The sequence below is a fragment of the Herpailurus yagouaroundi genome, unplaced genomic scaffold (assembly GCF_014898765.1).
Source record: "Herpailurus yagouaroundi ecotype Mexico unplaced genomic scaffold, PumYag 29, whole genome shotgun sequence".
Lineage (NCBI taxonomy): Eukaryota > Metazoa > Chordata > Mammalia > Carnivora > Felidae > Herpailurus > Herpailurus yagouaroundi.
Window position 1 is genome coordinate 100,372,610 of NW_024412377.1, and position 14,369 is coordinate 100,386,978.

The 14,369-nt window shown below is 39.6% G+C and overlaps 1 long non-coding RNA gene across 1 annotated transcript; it reads right to left on the reverse strand.

Moving 5' to 3' along the window:
* Positions 1-8,933: 8,933 nt before the first annotated feature.
* On the reverse strand, positions 8,934-14,114 carry LOC121041434 (uncharacterized). The gene is made up of 3 exons (XR_005795732.1): positions 13,980-14,114; positions 9,536-9,683; positions 8,934-9,027 (listed from the first exon to the last, which is right to left on the reverse strand). It is a non-coding gene; the product is annotated as an uncharacterized LOC121041434 (long non-coding RNA).
* Between the last annotated feature and the right edge of the window lie 255 nt (positions 14,115-14,369).

The window sequence follows — 14,369 nt, forward strand, 5'->3', positions numbered from 1 at the left end:
CAGAGCCTGACACAGGGCTCAAACTCACGGAGTGTGAGATTATGACCTGAGCTGAAGTTGGATGCTTAACCGACTGAGCCACCCAGGGACCCCACAAAAATGTTTTTAAAAAGTACATTGCTTTCAAATTCTTTGGTAAAAGTGAATTCTTTGTGATGAAAATGAAGACATAGTAAAACTTTCCTCAAGGGATTAAAAGAAAGAGACTTACTACAAAAAAAAAAAAAAAATGAGCATACTGTGAAGGAAGAAAATACAGTCTAAAACAGGAAGCCGGAAGATAGAGTTATAAAAATAAAAGGAAAATCTAGGACTTCTGCCATTGTATCAGTTGCTGGGCAGCATATCAGAGGACCCATTTAAGAGAGAGCACATTATTTTTTTGTGTGTGTATTTTCAAAGATATATATTGAGATACTGAAATATTCCAGAAACTTGAACTAAATACAAGGTCTGGTCCCTAATCTCAAGGCACTTACAGATAGCAGTACATATAACCTGTCTGTGAAGTTCTAGCTTCAAAACGTGTTTACATGTGTGTATTCTCACATTATTAAACTGCAACAAAGTTTTTTCAGTTTCATATTCTGCTTCAAAAATACTAACATAAAATCTAAAATGTTATGGCACTTTGGGGCACCTGTATAGCTCAGTCAGTTAAGTGTCCGACTTCAATTCAGGTCATGATCTCACGGTTCGTGGGTTCAAGCCCTGCATCGGACTCTGTGTTGACAGCTCTGAGCTTTGGATTCTGAGTCTCCCTTTCTCTCTGCCCCTCCACTGCTCACACTCTGTTTATTTCTCTCTCTCAAAAATAAATAAACATTAAAAAAAAAATTTTTTTTTTTTTAAAGAAGGGTGCTTTGGAGCTGAGAGACAATAACTTAATAACTGGCACAGTCACATAGCTTCATACATCAGATCTGCAAAAGTCAACAAAAATGAAGTTATTTTAAAAGTGAGTTAGTAACTTATAGGAAAGCTCAGGCTTCAAGACTTAGACACGGTATCCCTATTTTTTTGTTTATTAGTTTTAGTTTATCCTCAGGCACAAACTTTCTCCCTGACTGAAAGAAATGATGTACACACTTACCCATAATGGAAGCAGGGAAAGGTGTCAGTTTTGTTTCCAATGATAAAAATTATTAACATTTCATTGATAGCATGTAGCTAAGGATAACTTCCTTTTCTTTAGTTCAATTTTCTTTCTCTTTTCTGCTTCCTTTCCCATCAAAACAAATAAAACAGACAAAAAAAAAAAGAAGAAGAAGAAGAAGAATTCTTACTTGTTGGGAAAGAAAACAGGGGCATTGGCGAGAGTGAAAATAAAAATTATTCAGAACAAGGCCTGAAGAAACTGTTTGGAAATTAAGCGTGTGAGAAGTTCTGGAACTTTCTCAGGATGCAAGCAGTTGCAGAGTGGAGGAAGTTAAGAGTCCATGTGGGTTATACATTGCACCCTGTTAATGTTCCTCAGCATTTGGAGTAAAGAATGCAATCTCTTATTATTTTTGGCTGAAACAATTATGTTTGGCTACTTTGTGGGACCCAAGGAATTTAACAAAAATCCCCTACCCCTGGACAAGCAGATCAAGACTAACTCCATTTTGTGCTACACCCACCATCTCATGTATAACCCCCACATGACCTACTTATTGCTTAAGACACTCCCCCACCCTAGTCAAGCTGCTGAGCACACTCTTACTGGAAACCAGCTCATATAGGAATGCAGAACCTCTAACAGCCAAAGAATGTAAACCCCGCCTTTTGCCCGCCAAACTTGCACGCCAGTTCTTAAACCCCGCCTTTTGCCCACCAAACTTACGCGCCAATTCCGACCAGAGTGATAGGCTAGTTCAAACAGTTACTATAGGGTAAATTGTAATTCAGTTGGCCACCTGCGTGTGGACTGACATGACTATGCAACTTTCTGTGTGTGTTACAATCTCATTGGCCACTGGCCCCTATAAAACTGCTACGCCTCTTAACCTAGGGGTCCAAGTCCCTGCTCTGCTGTGTTGGGTATACTTGGGCCCAAGCTCCAGCTTGTAAATAAACCCTCGTGCGTTTGCATCGGTATCGGCTCCTTGGTGGTCTCTCGGATTCGAAATTGGGGGCATTACAACTTCAGAGGGCTTCTTTAAATATGACCCTGTATTTACAGATGGTATATGCCACTGGATTCGTTAAGAGTTGCACAACTTTCCTTTGTTCACAGATTCATTAACTCTAAGCTGAGTTCTCATTTAGGCTGTTTACACCTTGTCTGTATTTCTCCAGGACAGATGATTGCATCTTTGCCTAGTTTCATATAATTTATACACCTCTTTGGAAAGTAACAAAAGTGCTTTTGCAAATAGTGTCTTAGGTGAGGTAGGCAGGGCAGATGTTAGCTACTCTGAGGAAGCCAGTGCCACATTGTGACCTGTGCTTTAGATTCATTCACAGTGCTGCAATCAAGGTGCAGGCATTTCAAGGCTTGGCTGGGAAGAATCCCTTTCAAGCTCACTGTCATGGTTGTTGGCAGGATTTCGTTCCTCTCTGACTGTTGGACTGAGGCCTTGATTCCTCCTTAGCTGCTGGCTGAAGGCTTCCCTTGGCTCACTGTCTTTGGGTTTCTCCATAGAACATTTCAGAGTATGGCACTGGTGTTATCAGAATAAGCACACAAGACGGCAAGGGAAAGTGCCAGCAAGAGAGGTACCTGCTGGCAAGATTGAAGTCTAATTGTGAAAGTGACATGACTTCCCTTTTGGTATTTTATCCATTAGGAACAAGTTACCAGCCCACACTCGCGGGGAGGAGATTCAGAAGGATGTGAATGCCAGAAGTTGGAGATCCTTGAGGGCCTCTTAAAAGTTCACCTCCCACAGCAGAGAAAGGAGAAAGGGCACAGAAGCTGAGGCAGTTGTGGGAGTAAAGAACCTGAGTCGAGGGAATTCTAGTAGTTAATGATGCTCTTTGCTTTGTCTCCATGATAATAAAGAACTATTGTTACCACATTAGATGATAACAACTGACAGAGTAAGAAGAGATAAAACTAAAAATCAGATTTAGCCTCATAAAAATATAGTGATTGTGGGGAATAAGCTTAGAAATTCCCTGGGCTTGCACCAATGGGTTAACAAGGCATAAAGAGTTACAAAGCCATATGATGCTCACACCCAAGCTTGGGTAAACAAGATTAGGCCCCCAAAATAAAGTAGGGAGGGACAAACGCTCCCAGAATAGAGAGGGAGAGACAAGGTCCCCAATACAAAGGTATATGAGGTAAACAAGATTAGGTATTCAGGGCCAAAGTTCCCCCCCAATTTAGTACTATAGCAGAAAGCTGGTTTCACGGGAAGAAAGGACCAAATTAGGTAAACAGGTAAATGGGGCTATAGAGCGCTGGGCTGTGGGGTAAGTTGCCTAGAGATGAGCTGATTAGCAAAAAAGTGCCTTGTTAACCCTGAGGTCACATGTCCTATCTGTGTCATCCCCTAGGCTAGCTAAGACAGAGGTGGTGCCTCATGTTTGCTGTGAACAACCTTCCAACTCACCTGGTGCCAGGATTTTGTTTTGTATTTACCCAGACTCCTAACCCCGAGTATCTTCAAGACCCCATTTCTCTCAAGTCCATGAGTTGATGTTCACAGTTTCATCGTCTCTTTGTGCACGTCCATCACCATGTTTGTAAGCCTTCTGATCCTAATAAAAATGGGGCAAGGACCCTTATTCGGGGCTCTTGTCTTAGCCGTCTCTCGCTTTTAATCCTGCATCTGCTCTCTTGCTGGCCAAGAGAGAACTTTAGACTTAGAGTCTAGGACAGTGATCACTAGAACTTATGTGAATTACTCACATTTATGCCTAATTATGACAAAGCAAACCCAATAATGATAATGGTTATAATTAAGATGTGACAAATACTTTACTGTGTCATTTTATTTCAAACACATCCTTTATGTAATATAGTTGCAAATAATGAGGCTGTTTTTGCAATTGTAACAGAGGCTCTGTTTCACTAATTTGGTGTGTAAAATGAAGCCACATCTCTTTAACATTCAAATAGTTCCCTTTTCTTAGAGTCCTTCATTCCACAATGCCCAATAATAACCTATCCAAATAAATAAATGAGATAATAGAATAATCCCAGGTAGTTGACCCTGTCTTAATTACCATTTCCTCATAAGGGAAAATTAGAAATTTAGATTACTGTGTTTTGGCTTCCATTTTTCTTTAATACTCCTTCGTGTTTTTATTCCATATTCTAACACCTTTATAATTAATATGTGTGTGTGTGTGGGGGGGGAATGATAAGATCAATTGGTTGAGATGGTGAAGGAAATGCTTTTTTTCTGTTCCTGATGTGCCCTTCCATATAAAGATATCTTTATTTGTATGACACTAGGGGTCCTTTCTGTCCCTTGTTTTGATTTTCCTGAGGAGAAAAACAGGGATGAGCAAATAGATTGGTAGGATTGGTAAGTGTAAACTTGCCATGTTCATCTAAACTATACCTTCTTCCTCTTCGGAGAAAGCCACCCACTAGAACCATAAATTGTCCTTTTCCTCCACTCCATGTGTTTACTGGGAGGGGGGAAGGGGGAACATGGAGGGGTACTGTAGTATTCCAGTCCTGGGTGGGTAAGTTCTTTTAATTCTTGGGTTCTATATTTGGAATTCTATTTACTTGCAAATATAAGCCATTCTTTCAATATTAGCTTTATCACTAATAAATGTGGTATTGTGGTTTTCTATGTGACAGATTATTTCATCTTATTCTTTATTCATAACATGACTAAGGAAAACAGTGATACCTTTAATTGGGCTCCCTCAAGTCACAATGTAAAATTTATCTCCTTTTAATTCTCACACCCATTTTGTGAGGTAGCCAGGGATGCGTTTTCACATCTAATTTATAGATGAGGAAACTGAGACCCAAAGGAGTAAAGTCCATGGTTTAATACAACACTTCACACTTTTTCCCTTAGAACCAGAGTGGGAGTAGGCAGCCATAGAGGCAAATATCGGCCTGAATAAATGCCAAAGAACCTTACTCTGGAGATCTAGGACAGGAAGTACCCTGTTTGACAGCATGATTATTTGTGTTATAATTTTCTCCTTTTGTTGTGTATTACTTTACTAAATAACACACTTTAAAGAAGTCAACAGAAAAAACTACTAGGATTGGACAGATGCCCGAGGTGATTTTTGATCCTACCTAAAACAGTTCATATTACAGGCTTTGAGATGCTATGCTGTACTGCTAACTATCTCTCAAGTCTAAAATCAAGTCTAAAAACACATCAGGAGACTTGGACAAGTAATATCAGAGCTTCATTTACGTTTAAAACAATTTTGTAAACTGGAGTTTGCAAAACAATGGTCTGAGAAGTAAAAAATGATTGTGTCTCTTCCACTGCCCTGTGACTTCCTGAGGCCACCCATTTCTAGCAGGAGCAATGGGGCCTTTGGGCTCCCAAAGCAGCCCTTTACTCTCTGAAGCTTTGACCTGCTCAGTATTCTCTTTGACTCTTGGATTTCAGGTGAAAGATAATCTATCTCAGGAACTCTGTTAGTTCTTTGTTTCTTAGGTCATTTTTGTTTGAGTTTGGAGCAAAGGAGCAAGTACTTGGTCCTTAGTAGTTTCAACTCCATGCTTATTTGTGTTACGACTTTCTTTCTCTTACTTTTTGTTGTTTCACGTTCATTAGAGGAAGTCTTTTCTCCTCTTTTCTGAGACATTTCAGCCTGATGTTTGATATTTTTCCCCCAAGACAGTGCTTTTTTTTTTTCCTGCTTATTTATTTTTCAGAGAGAGAGAGAATGTGTGTGTGAGTAGGAGAGGGGCAGGGATATTGGGGGACAGAGGATCCTAAGCAGGCTCTGTGCTGACAGCAGAGAGCCTGATGGGGGTCTTGAATTCACAAACTGTGAGATCATGACCTGAGCAAAAGTTGGATGCTTAACCAACTGAGCCACCCAGGCACCCCCCTGACCTCCCAAGAGGCTTTTGTTCTGGGTTCCCACCTCCTTGATAACCCTGGTGTCTCATGTTGAACCTGGAGGAAAATATGGCCCAGCTATTTTGCCTCTTTCCTTTGAGCATATTGTCAACTCCAAGCACCCAGATCCCTCCTCTCCATTAACCTTCATCCTAGTCATTTAATCTCCATCAACCATATTATTTCAACAGTGAACTACACATCATGTGTCATAAAATTTTCTTAATGATAAAAATGACAAAAAATATGGTGTATGAGATTTTTTCCCTCCATAATATAAAGGCAGTAAAAGAAAGAAAATCTAATCAGTTTAATTGATCAACGGATACCTCAGTTACCACCTCAGTGGTAGTCTTTGATCAATTTTGAGCAGGTCATAGTAATCCTACTGTTAAATGTTGTTATTATTATTGCCTTAGCCTAGTGGGTTTCAGGATCTTTCAGTTCATTCTTCTCTGACAAGTATACGTATATACAAGAAATTTCCATTCAACCATGTTTCTAGCTACACCCCCTCCCCCCCACACCTTTCCTTGGACTTCCGTATGCCCTGGGCATTGTTGAGGGTTCAGGAATAGAGAGGTTGCCCACTTACTGTGTTATCAGAGACCATTGGAACAATTCCTTAAATTGGACTTGGGACCTATGCCTTCATATATGATGATTATTGTTCTCTGTTTTTTTGTTTTTTTGTTTTTGAGGTATGACCAACATGTATGATGCTGTACATATTTAATGCATACAATGTGATGAGTTTAAAGATAATTATATGCCCATGAAACCATTCAACTTATGCATTAAACATAACCATCACCTCTAAGTTTCCTTCTGTTCTCTTTATTATTATTATTATTATTATTATTATTTTAATTAATTATTTTTTTGACAAGAACAGCTAACATAAGATCTACCCTCTTGACAGATTTTAATGAAGATTGTTCTTAAGAAGGGCATGACAGGTGGCCCTTGTAAACAAAACCATATATCTATACCATTGGAGCATCCTACCCCACTTTGCTACTTTTCCTTGTTAGACTTAAGGAAATCCTTCCCCTTTTCTTTTCATTTCCCTCAGGTTCTATCTTTCAAATTGTTGCCTCTTTCTAGGTAGTCCCTGAAACCCAGAACCCTGATCATCAGCAACTAAAAAATGAATCTGTCTTTCCTTGAGAACTGGGAAACTAAGTATGGCTGGTGGCCTAATTCTCAAATCTTCACAGGATGTTTGAATTCACATTTGAATTCCATTTTTCTTATGCAGAAAGGGGAGAATGTAAAAATTACATTTTCACATTTAAAGGAGTCTACACATTCATTCTGATGAGAGAAAAACTCTCTAAAGGCCTGACTATAAGAGTGGCCATCTTAGAATTTTTTCTACGTCAGCATGAATGTACCTAAAGTTTGTTTAAACCAAAGCCTGATATTTGGCCCACCAAGCTTGTAAACGAGTGGCCTAAAGGAAAACCATCTTGTCCTTGAGATATGGATGCTACTTCCTGAGTTCCTTGACATTAAAACTCATGATTCCTACCTATAAGTGAATCTACAATTTTTTGAGATTTTACAATATGTAAAAAAGTATATAACCTATAAAAACTGTTCATTCTCTAGAGCACTTTCTTCCCTGTGAAGATTGTGTTTCCTAGAAAGTTGTCCTAACTTGGGCTCAAATAAAACTGTCTTTCTTTCATTTCGAGATTCCAAAAGGTTTGTTCATCTTTGCATCATCAATATACTGTAAGGGAGGAAACAAAATTTCCCCCTCTACCCTCCTAGTCTCTTAATGAGGCCCTTAATTAGACCGTTAAAAGACAGATGATCAAGAGAAAAACACACAGAAGTTTATTAACATTGTGTATAAATGTGGAAGAACTCAGTGATGGGAAGTTCAGAGGGTGGTTAGACCTTGAGTTTACATAGCATCTTAACAAGAGAACTATAAAGTTTTAGAGAAATGATAAGACAAAAAAAATTTTGAGTTTCTAGGATGGCACACTGTGGGAAGGTAGATATTGAGGGAGCCAATGGAAGATAAGACCTAGCTAGTAAAATTTGTTATGTAGATTCCTGTGCAGACTCTGGGCTGGTAAAGGTCTAGAGTTGTCTCTGATAATTAACTTGTATCATTCCTGGTAGACAGAAATGATAATGTGATATAATCAGAAATATATATTTTGGTCTTTAACCACCAATCTCACAGCTTCCCATATCCTTATAATTTCCTACATTATTAGAGCAATGGGAACATCTTTTGTCATATTTGGCCTTTTGTCCTCAACTAGTTCCAGAGTAAGGTAAAAATGTCTTTTGTAATTCATAGCAAGCCTCTTCAACTATGCCTGAGTTTATGTCAATAAGGTGAATTTTGGAAATCCCCTAGATGAGAACAGGATGAGGGCTGATTGACCATAGGAACCAACCTTGTGACTACAGGGTTGGAACTTTCAGCCCCCTCTCCTGACCTGCAGGGAGGAGAGGAGAGAAGGGCTGGTGGTTAAATCAACTACAAATGACCAATGATTTACTCAGTGATGCCGATGTAATGAAGCCTCCATAAAAATCCTCATTGATGAGATTCAGAGAACTTCCAGGTTGGTAAATACGTGGAGGTGCTGGAAGGGTGGCCTGCCTGGACAGGGCAAGAGAGCTCAACCACTTTAACCTCAGTGTTACTCTGGAACATCTGAAATGTAAGCAGGGGAAGTGCTGAAGGCCAAAGACATGCCTTCTGTAGTTGGTGGATCTGTGTGGTCAACACCTGCGCGCCAAGAAGGCCTCAGAAACCTGGAGTGGAACCACACAGTGGCAGGCAATGTCAAGTAATGGCCTAGGATCCTTCAGGCAACAGCACAGGCAGATAGAGTAGTGAGGCACCCCAGATGACTCTCTGTTTTATTTATAAAAGGGATTTGAACTGAGGCAGGAGTGTCATTCACCCAGTTTATCCCGGACTACTTAGCAGAGTATATTGAAAATATTTTTGTGCTGTTCTTAGCTGGAGCGACGTGGATAAGGTGGGTTTCATCATCAGCTGGCACTAGATAAATATACAAATACAAATAACCCTATCAGAGCCATTATACAATAAATTTGACCTACAAATGTCACAACCTGTACAAGTGAAGGGTGCAGTGGCAGCTTGAACACCTGACTTCACTTTGACCTAAATGATTGTTGAAATCTAAAAACTATATATTGCTTATTCTCTTCAGCAATTTTCCGTTTAGTCTAGAGTTTCCTATAAAATTTTATGGGATGCTTACTAAAAATATAAATTATTGAGCCCTTCTCCTGGGTGATTAGACCTTATTAGTTGACATATGAAAACAAATTACACATTTTCAGTGCTTTACTAAAAAACTAACATGTATGTCATAACTGAGGGAGCTCATACAAGCTGCCTTAATACAAGGCACCAGGAATGCAATTAAAGGACTTCAGAAAAATACCGTCATCCACCTTCATCCTCTGCTCAAAGATTCAAAATTACATTCAGTCATGTGACGTCTTAACATGGGAACAGGGGGAGAGAGAATGTCTCTTACCACTCTTTGTCCCAGGATAGAATGCCTCATTGTTCTCTGCATCTTTTCTTAATTGATGTATGAAAAAGCTACTTGGCATTTCTGCATTGGTTCAGTAAGCCTCTATTTAGTCCAGAGTTGGGGCACTTGATGATCACAGGACCCTTCACTTAAAAGGCCAAATAGAGGGGCATATGTTATTGTGTCTCCAAGTAGATCTAAGCCAGAACAAGTAGAAACTCAGCTTCCATTGTTATCAGGATCTATTGCTTGAAACCAAAAGGCTCCTAATGTGTTCAGCTTGCCCAAGATTTATTTTAAATCTATAGTACCCCCAAACTAGGGTTAGGACGCCAGAAAATAACACCGCCTCACTTCTTCCTACCTGCACCACAGAAACATCCTTGTCCTGTACCTTTTTATTTAAGTTCATTTATTTATTTTGAAGATGAGGGAGGGGCAGAGAGAGAGAGGAGAGAGAGATCCCAGACAGGATCCTCCCTGTCCTCTTCTACTATAAAGATCAAAATGCAAATTATTTTTAGGAACGTGTCACCAGCCAGCTTTCTAGGGAGAGAGATGTTTTGTTTTGTTTTTAAAAAAATTTTAATGTTTATTTATTTTTGAGAGAGAGAAAGAGAGAGAGAAAGAGACAGAGCACTAGTGGGGGAGGGGCAGAGAGAGAGGGAGACATAGAATCAGAAGCAGGCTCCAGGCTCTGAGCTGTCAGCACAGAGCCCGACGTGGGGCTTGAACTCATGAATCATTAGATCATGACCTGAGCTGAAGTCAGACACTTAACCAACTGAGCCACCCAGGTGCTCCAAGAGCTGTTTTTGATAGGACTGAAGTTTTGGTAAGGACCAGAGGGGTTGCAACCGTGCTTTCTTTATCTACATCTGAAGACTGAAGTTGGGAGTTTCTTTTCCCTCATTCATCAGCTATCTAGGTCACCCATGACACATCTAGGTCCAGAACTTTTAATGAAAGTGAGGTGGGAGAGGTAATGCAGCAAGTCAAAGGTTACCCTTTCTTTGGAGGAAGCAAGCACCTCAAACAGGCTTAAGGGGTTAAGAGAAATCTACCTTTTGATTAAGAGAACAATGCTTACCTTGCAAGTATCTTGATTCTGTAATCCTTTCAGCTTCCATGATCTTCCTTTACTCTTTCTGTTTTTCCTGTGCTCCTCCCTATTGCTTCCCTCCTATTCACTCTTCTTACTCTTTGGTTATATTTCTGGAAACTTCCATTCCTTATAAATGCCATCCTCCACAAGTTCATCCTTTTTTTGACACGTCTCTGGTGTAATTGATGCATTGATGATAATGCTCATTATATAATGCAGTAACAAATGTTAAGTTCACAGCAGGTTAGACGAGGAGATGGCAGCTGTTTTATCATAAGTGCTTGCATGCACACCCATGTATCTATTATTTAATCACAGAAGAGCTTATTTCATCTTGAGGACTTAAGACTTATTTTGCTAAGTCAGATTTGACGTCAAAACTGTTGCTCTTTATGTAGGAAAATGTTTGTCTTGTCCTATCTTTAAATACCCACTAGATGTTGCTAAAGAGCTGTGGAAGAAGCAATCTTCATTTTCATCCAAGCCTTCAGAGTTACTGAATTAGAGCTCAAAGCAACCACAGAGCTGTCAGAAATAGTAAGGATAGAAGCCTAAACACAGAAACGGGAAGTATATCCTCAAAAGATAGGCCTGACTAAGAAGGACTGAATATTTAAAGGCAAAGTTGGCATTGTTGAAATTTGTGCATTAGCATTGTGTCATTGTAATATTGTGACATCAAAAAAATTACTTTTTTATTATAAACGTATTATATTACCATTTAAGCAATTAGTAAAATGTAGAAAATTATAATGGGGAAAATAATTACATAGAATAATTACATTACTCTATCACTCAGGGTGACTATCTGTTAGCATTTTATTTATTTATTTATTTTTTTTCAACGTTTATTTATTTTTGGGACACAGAGAGACAGAGCATGAACAGGGGAGGGGCAGAGAGAGAGGGAGACACAGAATCAGAAACAGGCTCCAGGCTCTGAGCCATCAGCCCAGAGCCCAACGCGGGGCTCGAACTCACGGACCGCGAGATCGTGACCTGGCTGAAGTCGGACGCTTAACCGACTGCGCCACCCAGGCGCCCCTCTGTTAGCATTTTAGCATGTTTCATTCCCTTCTATTTTTCCCTATACTTTCTGCTTTAACTATAAAATATTGTATATATAGTATATATACACTATAATTCTTATTTAATTATACAGAAAATATACATATAACTTTTATGTTTTATTATAAAATATTGCATACCTATATTTTATGTATATATATATATAATTTTATTTTATATATGTGTGTATCTATCTATCTACCGAGCTATCTATCTCATGGAAGCTATGAAACATAGAAACAATAGACACCTGTGATGAACTACACAACTCAAGACATAGGGCATTACCGATTCATTTGCGTTTCCTGTGAACTCTTCCCCATACCATTCATATGCCTCCTCAGAGACGTAATCACTACCCTGAATTTTCTCTTTTTTAAAAATGTTTATTTATTTCTTTTGAGAAAGAGAGAGAGCATACAAGTGGGGGAGGAGCAGAGAGAGAGAGGGAGGGAGAAAACCCCAAGCAGACTCCACGCTAAGCGTGGGGCTTGATCCCTTGACTGGGAGATCATGACCCGAGCTGAAATCAAGAGTTGGGTGTTTAACTGACTGAGCCACCCAAGCATCCCCCTGAATTTTCTTTTTAAATTATCCCTTAGAGTTTGTTTATATTTTGGGTTATTAGGAGTAATGTACATTTGTCTTGATACTGATGTGCAGAAATTTCTCTAGAAGTAGAATCACCAGATTATAGGACACTTGTTCTATGATTATCCCAAATTATTTTTTTGTGTATGTAATGATGTAGGGGACAAGTTTGATTACTTTCTCCTGTATGAATATCCAGTTGTTCTAGCACCTTGTGTTAAAAAGGTTACCCTTTCTTTGTTTAATTGACCTGGTGCTTCCATTTATTAAAACAGTCATGGCTTGTTCCCTGATATATGACAACTGTCAGAGTTAAAGACAGATAAAGCATAATTAGACTGTAGAGTGTTGGTTTCTTCTCCTATCATCTGTATTATGAAAAAATGTGAATGTGTGTCCGTTAGTTTAAAATAACACACTGTAGACAATTACAAAAGAAGGGCGTGGCTCAGTAGAAGAAAGCATTAAATGAGAGGAAGGAAGATTAAGCAGCTTTCCAGACAAAGCAAAGGGAGAAAGGACAGTCTAGGTAGAAAGACTGAATGTCATGGCACAGGCACAGAATGCTATAAAGCTGGAATTGGCTTTTCAGTTGGGAGTGTGTCCTAACAGAGAAAAGTACCATGACTTCTTTGTGGCAGTGAAAGTTGACATCTAGTTCATCATTTTCCAAGCCAATTACATCATTAAAAAAGTAGTAGTCGGGGCGCCTGGGTGGCGCAGTCGGTTGAGCGTCCGACTTCAGCCAGGTCACGATCTCGCGGCCCGTGAGTTCGAGCCCGCGTCGGGCTCTGGGCTGATGGCTCAGAGCCTGGAGCCTGTTTCCGATTCTGTGTCTCCCTCTCTCTCTCTGCCCCTCCCCTGTTCATGCTCTGTTTCTCTCTGTCCCAAAAATAAATAAACGTTGAAAAAAAAAATTAAAAAAAAAAAAAGATGGAAAAAAAAAAAAAAGTAGTAGTCAACCAGTGTTGGCAAGCACTGACTGAGGAAGCTTATGCCCAGGCGATGCAGCCACAATGAACATAAGCCCGAGTAGAGTGGTCATCGTTGTTTTGTCACCTTTCTCCCTCAACAATCATTTAACTTTCTGTTTTCCTTCTTGCTTGCCTCCCTTCCATCCTCCAGCTTTTACATGGTCTTCCTACTAAAATATCTACATTGTTGAATGAAGGACTAATTCACTTCCCCCAAGCAGGACTTTCCGAGAACTGAGACTTCCAAAACCTATTCCAGGGATGATTCTTTCTTTCCTAGTTCGCCCCTCAGCTAACTGTAAGATCTGGCCCCTCTGGCACTGGAGTGTGGGCAAGACAGGGATGACTCCACTACGGTGGAGTCAAAGAAGGACTGGAGGCAGCTTCTACTAGTTTGCAAGAGCTAATTGTTAAATTTTCAGGAATTTGTAAGTTATTAAATATAGTCACTATCAAAAATTAAAGTATAGAAACTTCTAATTGAATAAAACATCTTAAAAATAAAGGCAATAAACACCAAAAACTCATCACTTCCTCATTATTCTGTTAAATTTTACTACGGGGCCAGAGTCTATGGTTAACTAAGTGGAGGAGGAAAACGAGGAAAAGAAGAAATAATGCGAAGAACACCTTTTGGAGTATTTACACCACAGAAACCTGCCAATTCTACCACTCCCCGCTAGAGGGCAGGTTGTTAAACATTTACCAGCACAGCATTGCGTGGATCTTGTTCTAAGCCAGCTTTTCACTCTTCTGGCGCCAGTATTTATTTAAAGCTGACACTATCATAAGTGATTTTGTAATGTTTTGGGAGACCTGCCCACCACTGGTGATCCCTCTCTTGCAGTTCCTTCGATCTGGGAGTCTATATCCTATTTTGATGACCCTTTTTCTCTCCTTAGAATTCAGAATGCAGAAGTCCACTTCCATCTTCTCTGAGGACTGTTCGCTTTCCAGATTACCCTTTTGACGGGACATAAATAGGCTGATTCTTTCTTGAGCATACCCCCTATTGGGCTTGCAAGAGACACTGTTTTCTCGAACACATATTGGTAGTGCACACTGATCAGTCCCTAAGTTCTACTCTCAGAACCAG